At 47.4% G+C, this 17757-nt stretch overlaps 1 pseudogene; it reads right to left on the reverse strand.

Annotated features, from left to right (window-relative positions):
* Positions 1-264: 264 nt before the first annotated feature.
* Positions 265-383, reverse strand: LOC137654852 (5S ribosomal RNA; annotated as a pseudogene).
* Positions 384-17757: the final 17374 nt, after the last annotated feature.

Here is a 17757-nt window from a genome sequence, read left to right on the forward strand (position 1 = left end):
CAACACCCATTGCAGGTCTAATAGTTCCGCTGGTCCCATAGGGGCCAGGAAGTCCGGTTAAACGTTGCCTGAAACCACCGGAACTTGGACCGCCCCACATGGAACTTATCCTGAGGCGACCATTCGGACTATAGACGGGTCAATGAGGAAAGGAGAACTAGGAAACGTTCCAAGGTAGGGCTGAAAGCTCTGCTTGACTGAGAACAGGTACTGCGACTCTCCTCAGTCTTGCCACAGTCAACTGAAAGGAAGGCTCGGAGGATGTGGCAACAGAATCTGGCGTTCCCAGGTGGTCACCCATCCAAGTACCGACCAGAACCGACGTTGCTTAACCTCGCTGGACGGACGAGAAGCGGGGTTTCCAACGTGGTAAGGCCGTTGACTCAATATCATGGCCAGATACTCCAGATGTTGAGGCAGAAGAAGAGAAGGTTCCAAGCAAAATACCATGAACCCACACTCATGGTAAGCATCCGGAAGCTTGTCCCGGCGCTGAAGAAGGTCGAACCCGAGCCTACCGGAGTTGACTAGCCCTCCAAAAAGCAGAGGAGGTGGAAGCCTGCACCTGAGCGGCCATGAGGAAAGCAGGGAGAGTTCTCTGGGGAAAAAACCTGCTATGCCACGGCGGGATAGCCACACTGCATCATAAGCAGGAATACTTGCAGTCTAGGCTGAATTCGACGAGCTCCCTGGAAGATGGATGGAAACTGAAAGTACCCGTCTTTCCGATCCAGGGTTTAAGGAGTCCTGTCGCCTCGTTACCAGTTTGATTGATTCTGCTGTTCTACGCTGGCCGAAGTTTGTTCGACAAACTTGATCAGGGCTGAGAGGTCGACTACGGAACTCCCCTCTCAGATCCTTCCTTACAAGAAAGGATCGACTGAAGAGGCCGGGGGTGAAGCCGTCGATGATCCTATGGAGGACCTTCGCCTAAGGTATGGATCATTCTGCCCAACCGGGCAACTCTTGCTGACGCTATGGCATAGAGGTTCAGAGACACTGAATTCGCTGACAGAGACGGCAGGCGCGATATCCTTGGCTGATCACAGAGATTGTGCGGGAATGGGCATCGGGAAGCTGTCATCCGGATGAGTAACCTTAAGCATCCTCCCAGCGAGAAACCTGCAATCCTAGAGTTCGTGAACTCTGCCGCTCCTTTTAGGACTATGCCCCCCCGGGGGAGCCTCCCGTGCCATCTGTTCCTGACAGGAGGAAACTGCAATTGGATACCTTGTCCCAGTTGTCGTAGCCGATAACTTAGGCCGACGTGGTTGAAAGAAAAGGGCGCTGGAGCCCTGCAGAGTCTGGAAGAAAGCACCTTGGAGGAGTGAAAACGGAAGTCGATTTCCTCCGCACAGCCGCTGTCTAAGTCTCTGTCCTTGGGCACAAACAAACTCTTCTCAAGGATGGAAGGGTGCCTGAAGTTGTCGACCTCCACAGATGAGACACCCGAAGGAAGCCCTCAGTCAGCGCGTCCAGATGGTCCCCATCGAGCTTGTCCGCAAGTTAGATACTTAACGACGAAAGGCCAAGGTGCCTGAGCCCGAGAGGAGGAAAGTACCCATGATCTTCCTGTAGTTTCCTTGAACCAAACCTCGGGCCGTAACCGAGGAGGGAAAGGACCTGGTAAGCCCCCAGAGGAAGGGGTAAGCAGTCACCCCTTGGCCGATGGAGAAATCTCGAACGGAAAGCCCCCCGCCAAAAATCCTTCCAGGGGAATGACGGGGAAGGGCTAACCCAGGTTCTGGAAAGAGGAGTGTTGCTCAGACCTCCCTGAAGTTACTTCCTATTCTTGCAAGTGTCATGCTCTGCGTTTACGGGGTGAGGCCGTGTTCTGGAAATACGCTCCAGAAGAACTCGCCAGGCTGGCCATGCTGCGAAAACCCCAATGGGAATCGTGGTCGCAATCGCCCTGGAGTTCGCGCGATGGTAATTCAAAGATTTGCGCGTGGGCGAACGTGGAAGCGCCCATGCTCGGTCACACAGGAACGCAAACGAAGGTAAGCGAAGGAGCGCAGGAGGGCGAGGGTGGTAGGAAGGGCAAGAGCTGGTGGTCGGCGAGCGGTAACCCATAGACGAGCAATGGATACTGCAAGAATTAGACCGACGTTCGTGCGAAGAAACACTGTAGGTTCGAGCGATGGAACACCGTTGGTTCACGCGATGGAACACCGTTGGTTCGCGCGACGGAACACCGTCGGTTCGCGCGATGGAACACCGTCGGTTCGCGCGACGGAACACCGTCCGTCCGCGCGATGGAATACCGTTGGTTCGCGCGCGGGCGAACATTGGAGAGCATGCATGTGAGCGCGCAGGCAAATGATCGCGCGGGCGAGCGGTCGTGCGGGCGCGCAGGCGAGCGGTCGCGCAGGCGAACGGTCGCGAGGGTGGGCAGGTGAATGAGCGCGAGTCCGAGGCGGCGAACGCAAGCGTTAGCGCGATGGCGAGGAAACGCGCTGCTGCGTGGGCGAGGAAGACCGCTGGCGATATGGATCAACAGGCGATGGCGCGTTGTGGCATGTCGACGCGTTGGCGAGCAGCATGCGCAGGTGAGCAATCGCGCGATGGCGAACGATGACGGGCAGCATGCGCAGGTGAGCAATCGCGCGATGGCGAACGATGGCGAGCAGCATGCACAGGTGAGCGATCGCGCGATGGTGAGCAGCATGCGCAGGAGGGCGATCGCGCGATGGCGAGCAGCATGCGCAGGTGGGCGATCGCGCGATGGCGAGCAGCATGCGCAGGTGGGCGATCGCGCGATGGCGAGCAGCATCCGCAGGTGGTCGATCGCGCGATGGCGAGCAGCATCCGCAGGTGGGCGATCGCGCGATGGCGAGCAGCATCCGCAGGTGGGCGATCGCGCGATGGCGAGCAGCATCCGCAGGTGGGCGATCGCGCGATGGCGAGCAGCATCCGCAGGTGGGCGATGGCGAGCTAGTAGCTGGCGAACCATGTTCCTTCAGAAGCGTTGGAGAACGTTGGCGCGCCGGCTGTAACACACGTGGGTGATCCGGAGATCGCCGAGAGACAGGTGATCGCTGACGTGTAGAACGCTGTTGAATAGGCGATACTAAAATCGCCTGTGCGCGCTGGCGAGCAGGTGAACGCTGGCGAGCAGGTGAACGCTGGCGAGCAGGTGATCGCTGGCGAGCTGATGATCGCTGACGAGCAGAAGGCAACGCGTGGAAGCCTGCGCATAGAAGAAGAGTCCTTGACCCAGACCTGAACCGAAGTTCTAGATCGCGAGGGCGAACGTGGGCGCACAGGGCGCGTAACAGGAACCAACAGGAACAGCAGGGATGATCATCATGAGCGCGCTGACGAAGAGGAGAGCGCTGGCGAAAGGAGAGCGCTAGCGCTCAGGAAGCGCTGATGAGCAGGAGAGCGCCTGTGCGCTAACACTGAGCAAGAGCAGGAGAGAACACAGCAGAAGGGCGCGCAGGGGAACCCTGACACGCAAGGGAAGAACCCCCGTGGGAGGCAACCCTTTGCCCCGAAGGGAACGTTGTCCGTCGGGAGACAGATGTCCATCGGAAGACCGTTGCCTGTCCGCTGGGAGACTGATGTCCGTTGGAAGACCGTGTCCGTCGGGAAGACCGTTGCCCGTCGGAAGACGAGATCAGACTGCTGTCCATCTGCACCAAGGCGGAAGATCAAGAAGAAGGAGTTGTAGGCTGCAAACGGAGATTCAAAAAGGCGCCTCTTAGCACCCTTATAGGGAAATGAGAGGCCCTTAGGACGAGGCGGACGGTGGGCCTTACGGCGAAGGAGGCCAACAGCAACAGCAGCAGAAGAATCCTCCGAAGAGGAGTCTCTATGAGTGTACTCTCTCGCGAACGAAAGAGAAACACTTCGTAGAAGAGACTGGTCAGCCAGTGACCTAAAAGGAGCAATCCTCCGAAGAGGGGCTCCTGCAGTTGCCCAGCCCCTTGAGCGAAACTGCAGGTGTGACCGCTCAGCACCAAGAGCATAGTCACACGAAAAAAAGGCAAGAGAAGAACCCCCCAAAAGGGGAAAAACTCAAGCCTGGACAGGAAAAACTTCCCTCGGAAGGAAAGTTACCCGCCCTAGGAGGCAAGCCTCCTGAGAGTTCTAAAATGAACTGGAGAGCTGTCCGTCGTCACGGGAGTACTTCCAGTAGAAGGAGACACGCCCTGACGAAAATACAAGGGGGGAGGCAGCAACAGCCGAATCCCCAGGCCTCAACAAGACAGCTCACACCGTTGCCATATTACAGAAACGAACTTGATCGGTAACTGTAAAAAAATAAAACAAAAATCATTAGTACACATTCATTCCCCCGGGAAGGCTCCGAAGAGGAATCCCGAGGGAAAGGAAACAAGAATTACACAACAGGCACGTGCCCTCACAACCACTTACACTCACGGAAGGAGAGCTGTAACCAAAACAGAATTATAACAATTATAATTATGAAACTATGTAATTATGTAATTTAAAAATGAATGAACACTAAAGAAAGAACGAAAACCTCGAAAGGAATCGTTCTACAGGCTGAAAAATTAACAACTACAATTAGATTCATAAACTAATTGAGACAAACGTACGGCGTAGCAACCCCCCCACACGGAAAGGAAGCTAAAAGGGCGTAGTAACACGTAGTAAAAGGGTGAACGACCTCAAGAGAGAGAGAGAGAGAAAGACCTAAGTCAAACTCTATCGCCACCCATAAAATTACGCCGTGGTGGCCTAACTGCCGAAGACTCCACGTAGATATCGAACACTACACACACAAATCTGAAAAGGAAACTTACTGATTTCTATACTCAAATATATATACAAACATGAAAACATGTTTACATATATATTGAGTAAAAGAAAAGTAAGCGATTAAGTAAAGACAAAACAAACAATGGCTGCCAAGAGAGGACCAAGACAGAGACGTCTGTCACAGTCCGAGCCAAAAGTGAAAGTGAGCATTCATCTGTGTGTGAGGGGGGGAAGGGGTAGCTAGCTACCACTCCCCTACCCCCCCCCCCCCGCTAACTAGCGCGGGGGTAATACACCCTCGTTAAATTCTAATGGCTTGCCATTTCAGCTGCGCTAAAAGGTAAACCCAATGTAAATAGCGTGGTTTGTATTTCGGTTACGGAACAAAGCATTGTTTTCGTTTATTAATATCCAAAAGGGAACATAAAATTCACATTAATCATGATTTATTAATATTACCTTCCCATTTTTTCAAAAGAAAAAAAAAAAAAAAAAAAAAAAAAAAAAAAAAGGCTTTATTGGAGGTCTACATCAGGTCTTAATATTGAGTATCAAGGGAAGAGATGTAATTTGGAAAACACTCATGTTCAGGTTAAATTGACCTGGCGTTGCTAAACCGAAGGTCAAAGGCAAAAATCCTATGCAGTTTGATGGTATGAATGTCAAAGTCCTGTCCATAAAAAATAGCATTAGCTGGCCGGGCCCTTTAAAAAGGCCTGAATGACTAAAGGCAACTAGCCTTTTATACTAACATAATGGACAGTTTTAATGATACCATACCTCCACAATGTATCATATACATTTTTCTATATCAAAGAATACTGTCACTTTGTTACCTGGAAGCAAATGACCCGCAAACAGAGGACTCTAGACAGATGAGATAATATTATTATTACTGTCTAAGCTACAACCCTAGTTAGAAATGCAAGATGCTATAAGCCCAAGGATCCAACAAGAAAAAATAGCCCAGTGAGGAAAAGGAACAAGGAAATAAACAAACTACAAGAGAAGTAATGAATAATTAAAATAAAACATTTCAAGAACAATAACATTAAAATAGATCTTTTATATATAAACTAAATATAAATATAAAAGAAAGACAGAGATGATGAGAATGTAATATGCAATGGAAAATGAAATATCATTGGAAGGAGAAAGGATTAATGAAGTAGAATCATTTAGCATTTTGGAACTATGATCTCTAATACAGGGTCTTTAGAATTAGTTTAGTGAATGGTTGAAAAAAACAAATCAGACAATGGCTAGGTTAAGTAAAATTGGGAAATCAATTCGCCAAAAATTACATATAAAAATCAGACTATACATCAGTTTAGTGAGATCGGTGTTACTTTATGGACATAAATCATGGTATGACACTGAAACAATCTCCAATAACTTTAATAGATTTGAAAACAAAGCCCGCAGAAGGATAATAGAAGTTAAATGGCAGGATAGGATTAAAAATGAAACTATAAGAGAGATTACTCGAGTGACATATGTTGATGAGTCATGATGAGGGGTAGATGGAGATGGTTTGGTAATGCTTTTTGCTCTCCCCAAGAAAGATTATTTCACCAAACGTTCAGTTGGGTTCCACGATGCACTAAAAAATTTGGAAGACCCAGGAATACATGGCTGAGGACTATGAAGTGCAAAGTAGGAGATGATGAATGGAGAAGTATTCAATTAGAAGCTCAAGTTAGAGACGACTCGTGAAATCTAACCGAGGCCCTTTACGTCAATAGGCGTAGGATAATTGATTGATTTAAAGTTTTCAGGCATCCTGACATCTAAGGTCATTGACACCGCTAACATTTAATTTATGTATACAAAAATAAAAAATAAAATAAAATAAAAAATAAAAGAGTATTCAATTAAAATCATAAAAGTTGAATGTCATAAAAGTTAAATAGTTTTCAGAAGACCTGCTTCTGAAATAAATCTAAAAATACCACTTGCATGGTAGGACACATCATTTCCAAGAATCTTGGCAAGGATGAACCTGCCACCCTCACCTCGAGCCTCAAACAAATATCTATTCCTTAATTTGTTATAATTGGGGCATTCGGTCAACAAATGCCTTACTGTTAGAGGTACTAAACAGTCGTCACAATACGGTTGCTGTTGGCCCTTCAGCAGAAACTTGTGTGTCAACCGAGTGTGACCAATACGGAGACGACAAAGAGACGTCTCCCATTTTCGGGGCATCATATTATACCTCCAAGGAGATATGTTATTTGTTATCTCTCGCATTTTATTGCCATCTTGACTATCCCATTGCTGTTGCCATTTATTGCAAACCAATTTCTTGATGTCAGGTAAGAAATCATTACAGGGAATGGGATACCTTCTTGGCAGCAACTCGGATGCAGCCTTCTTAGCCAGTGAATCTGCCTTCTCATTCCCAGACACACCTACATGTGCTGGAACCCAACAAAATTCAACTGTTATACCTCTCCGTCCAATAATAAAAAGCCATTCTAAAATATTTAAAACTACAGGGTTATTAGAATTAAAAACTTCTATAGCTTGAAGGACACTCCTTGCATCACTAAAAATTGTAAAATTACCCTCCTTCTCCAACACTATTTTCTCAATAGCAGTTAATATGCCATACAGTTTGGCAGTAAATATGGAAGCGGGCAGAGGAAGTGCACCTCTACAATTAAAACCATTACTATGTACTCCAAATCCAATGCCAGCATCAGATTTGGAGCCATCAGTATAGATAAAAGTTGATCCTCTATGTTCTTTAACAAGTTCATTAAAAAGAGACCTGGCTTCTACGTCTGACATATTCTTATCTCCAATAAAATATTTACAAAAAGATATCTCTGGTAACTTCCATGGAGGCGTTGATGATACCTTGAATGGAAGTACCTTATTTCTAATTATATCCAGACTATTTAATAAACGTTTCACCCGAAAGCCATAAGGTTGAGGAGATTTTGGGTGCAACTCAAAGTATGATGCGTGTCTTACAAAGCTTGCAGTCTGAAAGGCTAGAGAGTTAGGGAGTCTTTGCAATCTAAACCAATACCGAATAATGGAAGACATTCGGTAAAGGTCTAGAGGTAACTCTCCAGCATCAACAAGGAGACTTGGGATAGGCGAGGTTTTAAAAGCTCCAGTAGACAATCTAATACCTGCATGATGTATCGAGTCTAATATTTTTAACCGGCTTGGGGTGGCTGAAGAATATATTTCACAACCATAACTAATTTTGGAAAAAATCAAGGCCTTGTATAATTTTAAAATAGTATTGCGGCCTGGCCCCCATGATGTATGGGACAATACTGTACTTTTAAGATATTCAGAGCTTCAACACATTTAGCTTTTAACGCTTTTAAGTGAGAAACACATGTAAGCCTACAATCAAATATCAAACCTAAAAATTTAGCTTCACTTGCACATGGTATCCGTTGACCTTTAATGTATATATCCGGGTCTGGATGTACTCCCCGGATACGACAAAAATGGACAAAGGTAGTTTTACTTGTCGAGAACTTAAATCCATTCATGTCAGCCCACTGGACAATTTTATCAATAGAAAGTTGGATTTTTCTCTCAACCATTGCCATTCTAGTGCCAGCAAATGATATTGAGAGATCATCCACAAATAATGTTGAGAGAACATCCCGGGAATGACTGAGGATATCCCATTAATTGCTAGTGCAAACAGGGTTACACTCAGCACACTCCCCTGAGGAACTCCTTCTTCCTGACCCTTACTCTCTGATAGAGTTTCCCCCACTCTCACTTGAAAAACTCTATGCTTAAGAAATGACTGAATAAATAGTGGTAGTTCTCCTTTTAATCCTAGTTCATGAATTGTTTTAAGTATACCATATCTCCATGTGGTATCATATGCCTTTTCAAGGTAAAAAAAAAACTGTCACATGGTGCTGTTTGGAAGCAAAGGCTTCACAAATAGAGGACTCAAGTCTTATTAACACATCAGTGGTTGAGTGCATTTTTCTGAATCCACATTGAATCGGTGATAAAATACCCTTCTTTTCAAGGTACCACATCAACCTTACATTGACCATCTTCTCCATGATTTTACATAAACACGAAGTCAATGCAATAGGTCGATAGCTTGCTGCTAAAAAATGTTATTTTCCTTAGTAAAATAAATTTTTGAATATACTTACCCGATGATCATGTAGCTGCAACTCTGTTGCCCGACAGAAAAAACCTAAGGTCGGGATACGCCAGCGATCGCTATACAGGTGGGGGTGTACAACAACAGCGCCATCTGTCGAGTAGGTACTCAGGTACTTCTTGTCAACAAGAACCAATTTTCTCCTCGGTCCACTGGGTCTCTATGGGGAGGAAGGGAGGGTCCTTAAATTCATGATCATCGGGTAAGTATATTCAAAAATTTATTTTACTAAGGAAAATAACATTTTTCAATATTAATCTTACCCGATGATCATGTAGCTGATTCACACCCAGGGGGGTGGGTGGAGACCAGCATACATGTTAACATTAGAAGCTAAGTATCCCGTATTTCATTTTAGCAGTTATTCAAAATAACAAACATAAAATAAATAAGTACCTGGTAAGGAAGTCGACTTGAACCATTACTCTGTCTTTTTAAGTACGTCTTCCTTACTGAGCCTAGCGATCCTCTTAGGATGCTGAGCGACTCCTAGGTGCTGAAGTATGAAGGGCTGCAACCCATACTAAAGGACCTCATCACAACCTCTAATCTAGGCGCTTCTCAAGAAAGAATTTGACCACCCGCCAAATCAACCAGGATGCGAAAGGCTTCTTAGCCTTCCGTACAACCCAAAAACAACAATAAAAAGCATTTCAAGAGAAAGATTAAAAAAGGTTATGGGATTATGGGAATGTAGTGGTTGAGCCCTCACCTACTACTGCACTCGCTGCTACGAATGGTTCCAGGGTGTAGCAGTTCTCGTAAAGAGACTGGACATCTTTAAGGTAAAATGATGCGAACACTGACTTGCTTCTCCAATAGGTTGCATCCATTACACTCTGCAGAGAACGGTTCTGCTTGAAGGCCACTGAAGTAGCGACAGCTCTAACTTCATGTGTCCTTACCTTCAGCAAAGCATGGTCTTCCTCCTTCAGATGAGAATGGGCCTCTCTAATCAAAAGCCTGATGTAATAAGAAACTGCGTTCTTAGACATCGGTAAAGCAGGTTTCTTAATAGAACACCATAAAGCTTCTGATTGTTCTCGTAATGGCTTTGTACGTCTTAAATAGTACTTAAGAGCTCTTACTGGGCATAGTACTCTCTCTTGTTCGTTTCCAACCAAGTTGGACAGGCTTGGGATCTCGAACGACTTGGGCCAAGGACGAGAAGGAAGCTCGTTTTTAGCTAAAAAACCAAGCTGTAAGGAACATGTAGCTGTTTCAGATGTAAAACCTATGTTCCTGCTGAAGGCGTGAATCTCACTGACTCTTTTAGCTGTTGCTAAACAAACGAGGAAAAGAGTCTTCAAAGTGAGATCTTTAAAAGAGGCTGATTGAAGCGGTTCGAACCTTGCTGACATCAGGAACCTTAAAACCACGTCTAGGTTCCAACCTGGTGTGGCTAACCGACGCTCCTTTGAGGTCTCAAAAGACTTAAGGAGGTCCTGTAGATCTTTGTTGGTGGAAAGATCTAAGCCTCTGTGGCGGAAGACTGCTGCCAACATGCTTCTGTAACCTTTGATCGTAGGAGCTGATAGGGATCTTACATTCCTTAGATGTAAAAGGAAGTCAGCTATCTGCGCTACAGAGGTACTGGTTGAGGAAACTGAATTCGCCTTGCACCAGCTTCGGAAGACTTCCCATTTTGACTGGTAGACCTTGAGAGTGGATGTCCTCCTTGCTCTGGCAATCGCTCTGGCTGCCTCCTTCGAAAAGCCTCTAGCTCTTGAGAGTCTTTCGATAGTCTGAAGGCAGTCAGACGAAGAGCGTGGAGGCTTGGGTGTACCTTCTTTACGTGCGGCTGACGCAGAAGGTCCACTCTTAGAGGAAGAGTCCTGGGAACGTCCACTAGCCATTGCAGTACCTCGGTGAACCATTCTCTCGCGGGCCAGAGGGGAGCAACCAACGTCAACCGTGTCCCTTCGTGAGAGGCGAACTTCTGCAGTACCTTGTTGACAATCTTGAACGGAGGGAACGCATACAGGTCTAGATGGGACCAATCCAGAAGAAAGGCATCTACGTGAACTGCTGCTGGGTCCGGAATCGGTGAGCAATAATTTGGGAGCCTCTTGGTCATCGAGGTAGCGAACAGATCTATGGTGGGCTGACCCCACAGGGCCCATAGTCTGCTGCAAACATTCTTGTGAAGGGTCCACTCTGTGGGGATGACCTGACCCTTCCGGCTGAGGCGGTCTGCCATGACATTCATGTCGCCTTGAATGAACCTCGTTACCAGCGATATCTTTCGATCTCTTGACCAGGTGAGGAGGTCCCTTGCGATCTCGAACAACTTCCTCGAATGAGTCCCTCCTTGCTTGGAGATGTACGCCAAGGCTGTAGTGTTGTCGGAGTTCACCTCCACCACCTTGCCTAGAAGGAGGGACTTGAAGCTTCTCAAGGCCAGATGAACTGCCAATAGCTCCTTGCAGTTGATGTGAAGTGTTCTTTGATCCGGATTCCACGTGCCCGAGCATTCCCGTCCGTCCAGTGTCGCACCCCAGCCCGTGTCCGATGCGTCCGAGAAGAGAAGGTGGTCGGGGGTCTGAACAGCCAATGGTAGACCTTCCTTGAGAAGAATGCTGTTCTTCCACCACGTCAGCGCAGACTTCATCTCTTCGGATATAGGAACTGAGACCGCTTCTAGCGTCATGTCCTTTCTCCAGTGAGCAGCTAGATGATACTGAAGGGGGCGGAGGTGGAGTCTCCCTAACGCGATGAACTGGGCCAGCGATGAAAGAGTCCCTGTTAGACTCATCCACTGCCTGACTGAACATCGGTTCCTTCTCAGCATGCTCTGGATGCATTCTTGGGCTTGACTGATTCTGGGGGCCGACGGAAGAGCCCGAAAAGCTCGACTCTGAATCTCCATACCTAGATAGACAATAGTTTGGGATGGGACGAGTTGGGACTTCTCTATATTGACCAGGAGACCCAATTCCTTGGTCAGATCCATAGTCCATTTGAGATTCTCCAGACAGCGACGACTTGACGGAGCTCTTAAAAGCCAGTCGTCCAAATAGAGGGAGGCTCTGATGTCTGCCAAATGCAGGAATTTGGCAATATTCCTCATCAGTTTGGTAAACACTAGAGGTGCCGTGCTTAGGCCAAAGCACAGGGCTTGGAACTGGTAAACGACCTTTCCAAAGACGAACCTTAGGAAAGGTTGGGAGTCTGGATGGACGGGGACGTGAAAGTACGCGTCTTTTAGGTCCAACGAGACCATCCAGTCTTCCTTCCTGACCGATGCTAGCACCGACTTCGTCGTCTCCATGGTGAACGTCTGCTTGGTGACAAAAGCATTGAGAGCACTGACGTCCAGCACCGGTCTCCACCCTCCTGTCTTCTTCGCTACCAAGAAGAGACGGTTGTAGAAGCCCGGGGATTGATGGTCCCGGACTATGACTACCGCTCCCTTTTGTAGCAAGAGAGACACCTCTTGCTGTAAAGCTAGCCTCTTGTCCTCCTCTTTGTAGTTGGGAGAGAGGTTGATGGGAGTAGTTGCTAGAGGGGGATTGCGCAAGAACGGAATCCTGTACCCCTCACTTAGCAACTTCACAGACTGAGCGTCTGCACCTCTGTTCTCCCAAGCCTGCCAGTAGTTCTTGAGCCTGGCTCCCACTGCTGTCTGGAGAGGTAGGCAGTCAGATTCTGCCTTTTGAGGACTTGGAACCCTTCTTCTTTTTGCCACGTTGACTGTCGGCACGGGTACCTCCTCTGCTGGAGGTTCTGCCACGAAAGGGCGGGATGAACCTAGACGCTGGTGTGTCCATCCTAGGTCTAGGCACGGAAGGTAAAGCTGTGACTTTACGTGCGGAAGACGCCACCAGGTCATGGGTATCCTTCTGGATCAACGAGGCAGCAATCCCCTTGATCAGCTCTTCCGGAAAGAGACACTTGGAAAGCGGAGCAAACATCAACTCCGACTTCTGGCATGGTGTGATCCCCGCAGACAAGAAGGAGCAAAGGTGATCTCGCTTCTTAAGCACTCCGGACACGTACGAAGCCGCAAGCTCGCCAGACCCATCCCGAATGGCTTTGTCCATGCATGACATGATAAGCATGGCAGAGTCCTTATCCGAAGGGGAGGTCTTTCTGCTTAACGCTCCCAAACACCAGTCCAGGAAGTTGAAGATCTCAAAAGCACGAAAAACTCCCTTCAACAGATGGTCCATGTCCGAAAAGGTCCAGCAAATCTTGGAGCGTCTCATAGCCAGCCTGCGGGGAGAGTCAACCAGACTTGAGAAGTCGCCCTGGGCAGAGGCAGGAACTCCCAAGCCGGGTTCCTCTCCCGTGGCATACCAGACGCTAGATTTGGAAGCAAGTTTGGTAGGAGGAAAGATGAAGGCTGTCTTCCCAAGTTGCTTCTTGGACTGCAACCACTCTCCCAGTACCCTTAAAGCTCTCTTGGATGAGCGCGCGAGTACGAGTTTCGTAAAGGCAGGAGCTGCTGACTGCATGCCTAAAGCGAACTCAGAGGGAGGTGAGCGCGGGGTTGCAGACACAAACTGGTCCAGATACAACTCCCTAAACAGGGCAAGGACTTTCCTAAAGTCTAAGGAGGGAGGCGTAGACTTGGGTTCTTCTATGTCGGAGTGCGGATCGTCCAAATGCGCAGCTTCGTCGTCATCAGATACTCCTTCATCCGAATGCTGAGGAGGAAGCGGCAAAGGTGGAGAAGAAAGCTGAACGGCTGAATCCGGCAGCACGGGTGCATGCGTAGCTGCACTGGATCCAACATCATGCCGCTGCTGGTCAGTCTAGGTGGGTCTGAGAGCTGGCAACAACAAAAGCGGAGTGCTGGTGCGTGGGAGGGACTGCCGTGGGTTGCGGAGACTGCCGCATTGTGTCAAAACACGGCAGCTTGACAGCACCTTCCCACTGCTGATGCGGTAGCTAACGCATGTCAACGGAGGGTGCCGCATGTCGGCTAACGTCAACATGCGTCTGGCAGGGTCGACTGCGCATCGGTGGTGGAGCTCTCACAGGCGGAGTGTGGGAGCAGGCAGCCGCAGTATCTGCTGAGCGCACAACCGTGGCAGGTTGTAGGTTAACAGGTGCAGTGTCAACCTTCTCAGCACGATACTCCTGCATGAAGGAAGCAAGCTGAGACTGCATAGTCTGCAGCATAGACCACTTAGGGTCTACCGTGGTTGGTGCGGCAACAGACGGAGTGATTGCCTGCTGCGGAACCACTGTACCTCTCTTGGGAGGTGTGCAGTCTTCGGAAGACTGCGGCGAGTCCGAACTGACCCAGTGGCTACACCTGGGCCGTTGGACTCGCTCGGAAGGGACCTTGCGCTTGAGAGGTCGTGAGACCTTGGTCCAACGTTTCTTCCTAGAAACTTCTTCCACAGACGAGGAATGAATGGGCTCACTCGTCTGTTTGTGGATGGGACGATCTCTGCAAGATACGTCCGCAACCACTGAGGGTACATCCGTACGCTGATCAAGGCCTGTCGAACCCTTTGGTCCTTCGACATTGCTTCTCCCCTGGGCTTGGGAGCTTGCAAGAGGTCCCGGACTGGGAGGACGACTGGCACGAACAGATGCACCCTCATGCGTAACACTGACACTGACACTTTTCACCGCACTTGCACTCACTACACTTCCCACTGCACTTTTCTCTTTCAACTCTTTGACATCGGCCAAAAGTTGATTCCGGTCATTAGCTAATGACTCCACTCTGTCACCAAGAGCCTGAATGGCACGCATCATGTCCGCCATCGAGGGTTGAGCACTAGTAGCAGGGTCGGGAGTCACCACTACAGGGGAAGGAAAAGGTTGAGGGGCATGGGGAGAGGAAAAATCAAAAGAGCGAGACGAACTCCTCCTGATCCTATCCTTCTCTAGCCTACGTGCATTCTTAAGGAATTCATTAAAATCGAATTCCGAAAGCCCAGCGCATTCCTCACATCGATCTTCCAATTGACAGGATTTACCCCTACAATTGGAACAAACGGTGTGAGGATCTATAGAGGCCTTCGGAAGACGCCTAGAACAGTCCCTAGCGCTACACTGCCTGTACTTAGGGACTTGAGAATGGTCAGACATCTTGAATTAGCCAAGGGGGGAATCCAAAAACTATCAAAGTCGTCAACAATTAATCCAAAACTAATCAAAAAAGCTTGATAAGTTAATGATAATAACTCCTGTACAGCGAAAGCTAATATCTAGAGAGAATACATCACCAAAAAGCGTGAAATCAACTCCAGAAACAACAGCGTATCCAAGTAGGTCTTGCCGGTGGCACGACAGAGGAAAAATTGGTTCTTGTTGACAAGAAGTACCTGAGTACCTACTCGACAGATGGCGCTGTTGTTGTACACCCCCACCTGTATAGCGATCGCTGGCGTATCCCGACCTTAGGTTTTTTCTGTCGGGCAACAGAGTTGCAGCTACATGATCATCAGGTAAGATTAATATTGAAAACTTGTCCTTACCGGGTTTTAAAAAGGCTAAAATAATGGCTAGTTCCCAAACACTTGGGTAACTATGATCATGCCATATTCTATTAATAAAGAGATTTTGACAAAGGAAAAATCTATTTCTGGGGAGATACCTGTGACGCCCGGTGAAAAGGGTCCTTCCTTACACTTTTCTGATATAAATACTTTCAAATATACCAGAGAAAGTTAAAGTATGGAACGCAGAGGTTACTACCCTCGCGCGAACACCCAGTGGGCGTCATGTATAAAGCAGGGGCGTGTGAAAACCACTATTCACAGGCTGTCTTCCATTTAGATAATTCCTTCATCAAAGGGAAGGGCCGTAACAGAGGCCCTAGCTACCTTACCTGAGCCACTCTACCGACGCCCGATGCTAGCGCCATCTGAACTACATCCTTCTGCAAGAACTATGGCTTGAAAAGGAAAGGGTGGGGCAATGTAAGGGAAGGGTTTCACTGGGCGTCACAGGTATCTCCCCAGAAATGGATTTTTCCTTTGTCAAAATCCCTTTTCTGGGTCGACCTGTGACGCCCGGTGAAAATGTACCAGAGAATGCCTTCCAAGCCCAAAAAACACTATCAAATAAAAGGGATAAAGTCAAACACCATGCACCAAAAACAAAATGTTATTTTCCTTAGTAAAATAAATTTTTGAATATACTTACCCGATGATCATATAGCTGTCAGCTCTGCTGCCCGACAGAAAAAACCTACGGGCGGAATACGCCAGCGATCGCTATACAGGTGGGGGTGTACATCAACAGCGCCATCTGTCAAGTAGGTACTCAAGTACTTGATGTCAACAAGAACCAATTTTCTCCTCTGTCCACTGGGTCTCTATTGGGGAGGAAGGGTGGGTCCTTTAATTTATGATCATCGGGTAAGTATATTAAAAAATTTATTTTACTAAGGAAAATAACATTTTTCAATATTAAACTTACCCGATGATCATATAGCTGATTCACACCCAGGGGGGTGGGTAGAGACCAGCATTACATGTTGACATTATTATGAGCTAAGTATTCCGTATTTCATTTTAGCAGTTATTCAAAATAACAAACATAAAATAAATAAGTACCTGGTAAGGAAGACGACTTGAACAATTACTCTGCCTTTTTAAGTACGTCTTCCTTACTGAGCCTCGCGATCCTCATAGGATGCTGAGCGACTCCTAGGAGCTGATGTATGAAGGGTTGCAACCCATACTAAAGGTCCTCATCAAAACCTCTAATCTAGGCGCTTCTCAAGAAATGATTTTGACCACCCGCCAAATCAAGTAGGATGCGAAAGGCTTCTTAGCCTTCCGGACAACCCAAAAATATTTCAAGAGAAAGATTAAAAAGGTTCTGGAATTAGGGAATTGTAGTGGTGGAGCCCCCACCACTACTGCACTCGTTGCTACGAATGGTCCCAGAGTGTAGCAGTTCTCGTAAAGAGACTGGACATTCTTAAGATAAAAGACGCGAACACTGATTTGCTTTTCCAATAGGTTGCGTCGAATATACTTTGCAGAGATCTATTTTGTTTAAAGGCCCCGGAAGTTGTGACAGCTCTAACTTCGTGTGTCCTTACCTTCAGCCAAGCTTGGTCTTCCTCATTCAGAAGGGAATGAGCTTCTCGTATTAACAGTCTGATAAAATAGGATAAAGAATTCTCTGACATAGGCAAAGATGGATTCTTAACTGAACACCATAAAGTTTCAGACGGGCCTCGTAAAGGTTTTTAAAAAAGAACTTAAGAGCTCTTACAGGACATAATAATCTTTCTAGTTCATTTCCAACCATACGATAAGCTTGGAATATCGAACGATATTGGTCAAGGCCGAGAAGGCAGCTCGTGTTTGGCTAGAAAACCAAGTTGTAGAACATGTAGCCGTTTCGGATGAGAATCCGATGTTCTTGCTGAAGGCATGAATCTCACTGACACTTTTAGCTGTGGTAAAGCATATCAGGAAAAGAGTCTTAAAGGTGAGATCTTTCAGGGAGGCTGATTGAAGTGGTTCGAACCTGTCTGACATAAGGAATCTTAGAACCACGTCTAAATTCCAACCAGGTGTAACCAAACGACGCTCCTTCGTGGTCTCAAAAGACTTAAGGAGGTCCTGTAGATCTTTATTGTTGGAAAGATCTAAGCCTCTGTGACGGAAGACTGATGCCAACATGCTTCTGTAACCCTTGATAGTGGGAGCTGAAAGAGATCGTTCTTTCCTCAGATATAAGAGGAAGTCAGCTATTTGAGTTACAGAGGTACTAGTCGAGGATACGGATACTGACTTGCACCAGTTTCGGAAGATTTCCCACTTCGATTGGTAGACTCTAAGGGTGGATGTTCTCCTTGCTCTAGCAATCGCTCTGGTTGCCTCCCTCGAAAAACCTCTAGTTCTCGAGAGTCTTTCGATATGCTGAAGGCAGTCAGACGA

Source organism: Palaemon carinicauda, chromosome 15, assembly GCF_036898095.1.
Source record: "Palaemon carinicauda isolate YSFRI2023 chromosome 15, ASM3689809v2, whole genome shotgun sequence".
Lineage (NCBI taxonomy): Eukaryota > Metazoa > Arthropoda > Malacostraca > Decapoda > Palaemonidae > Palaemon > Palaemon carinicauda.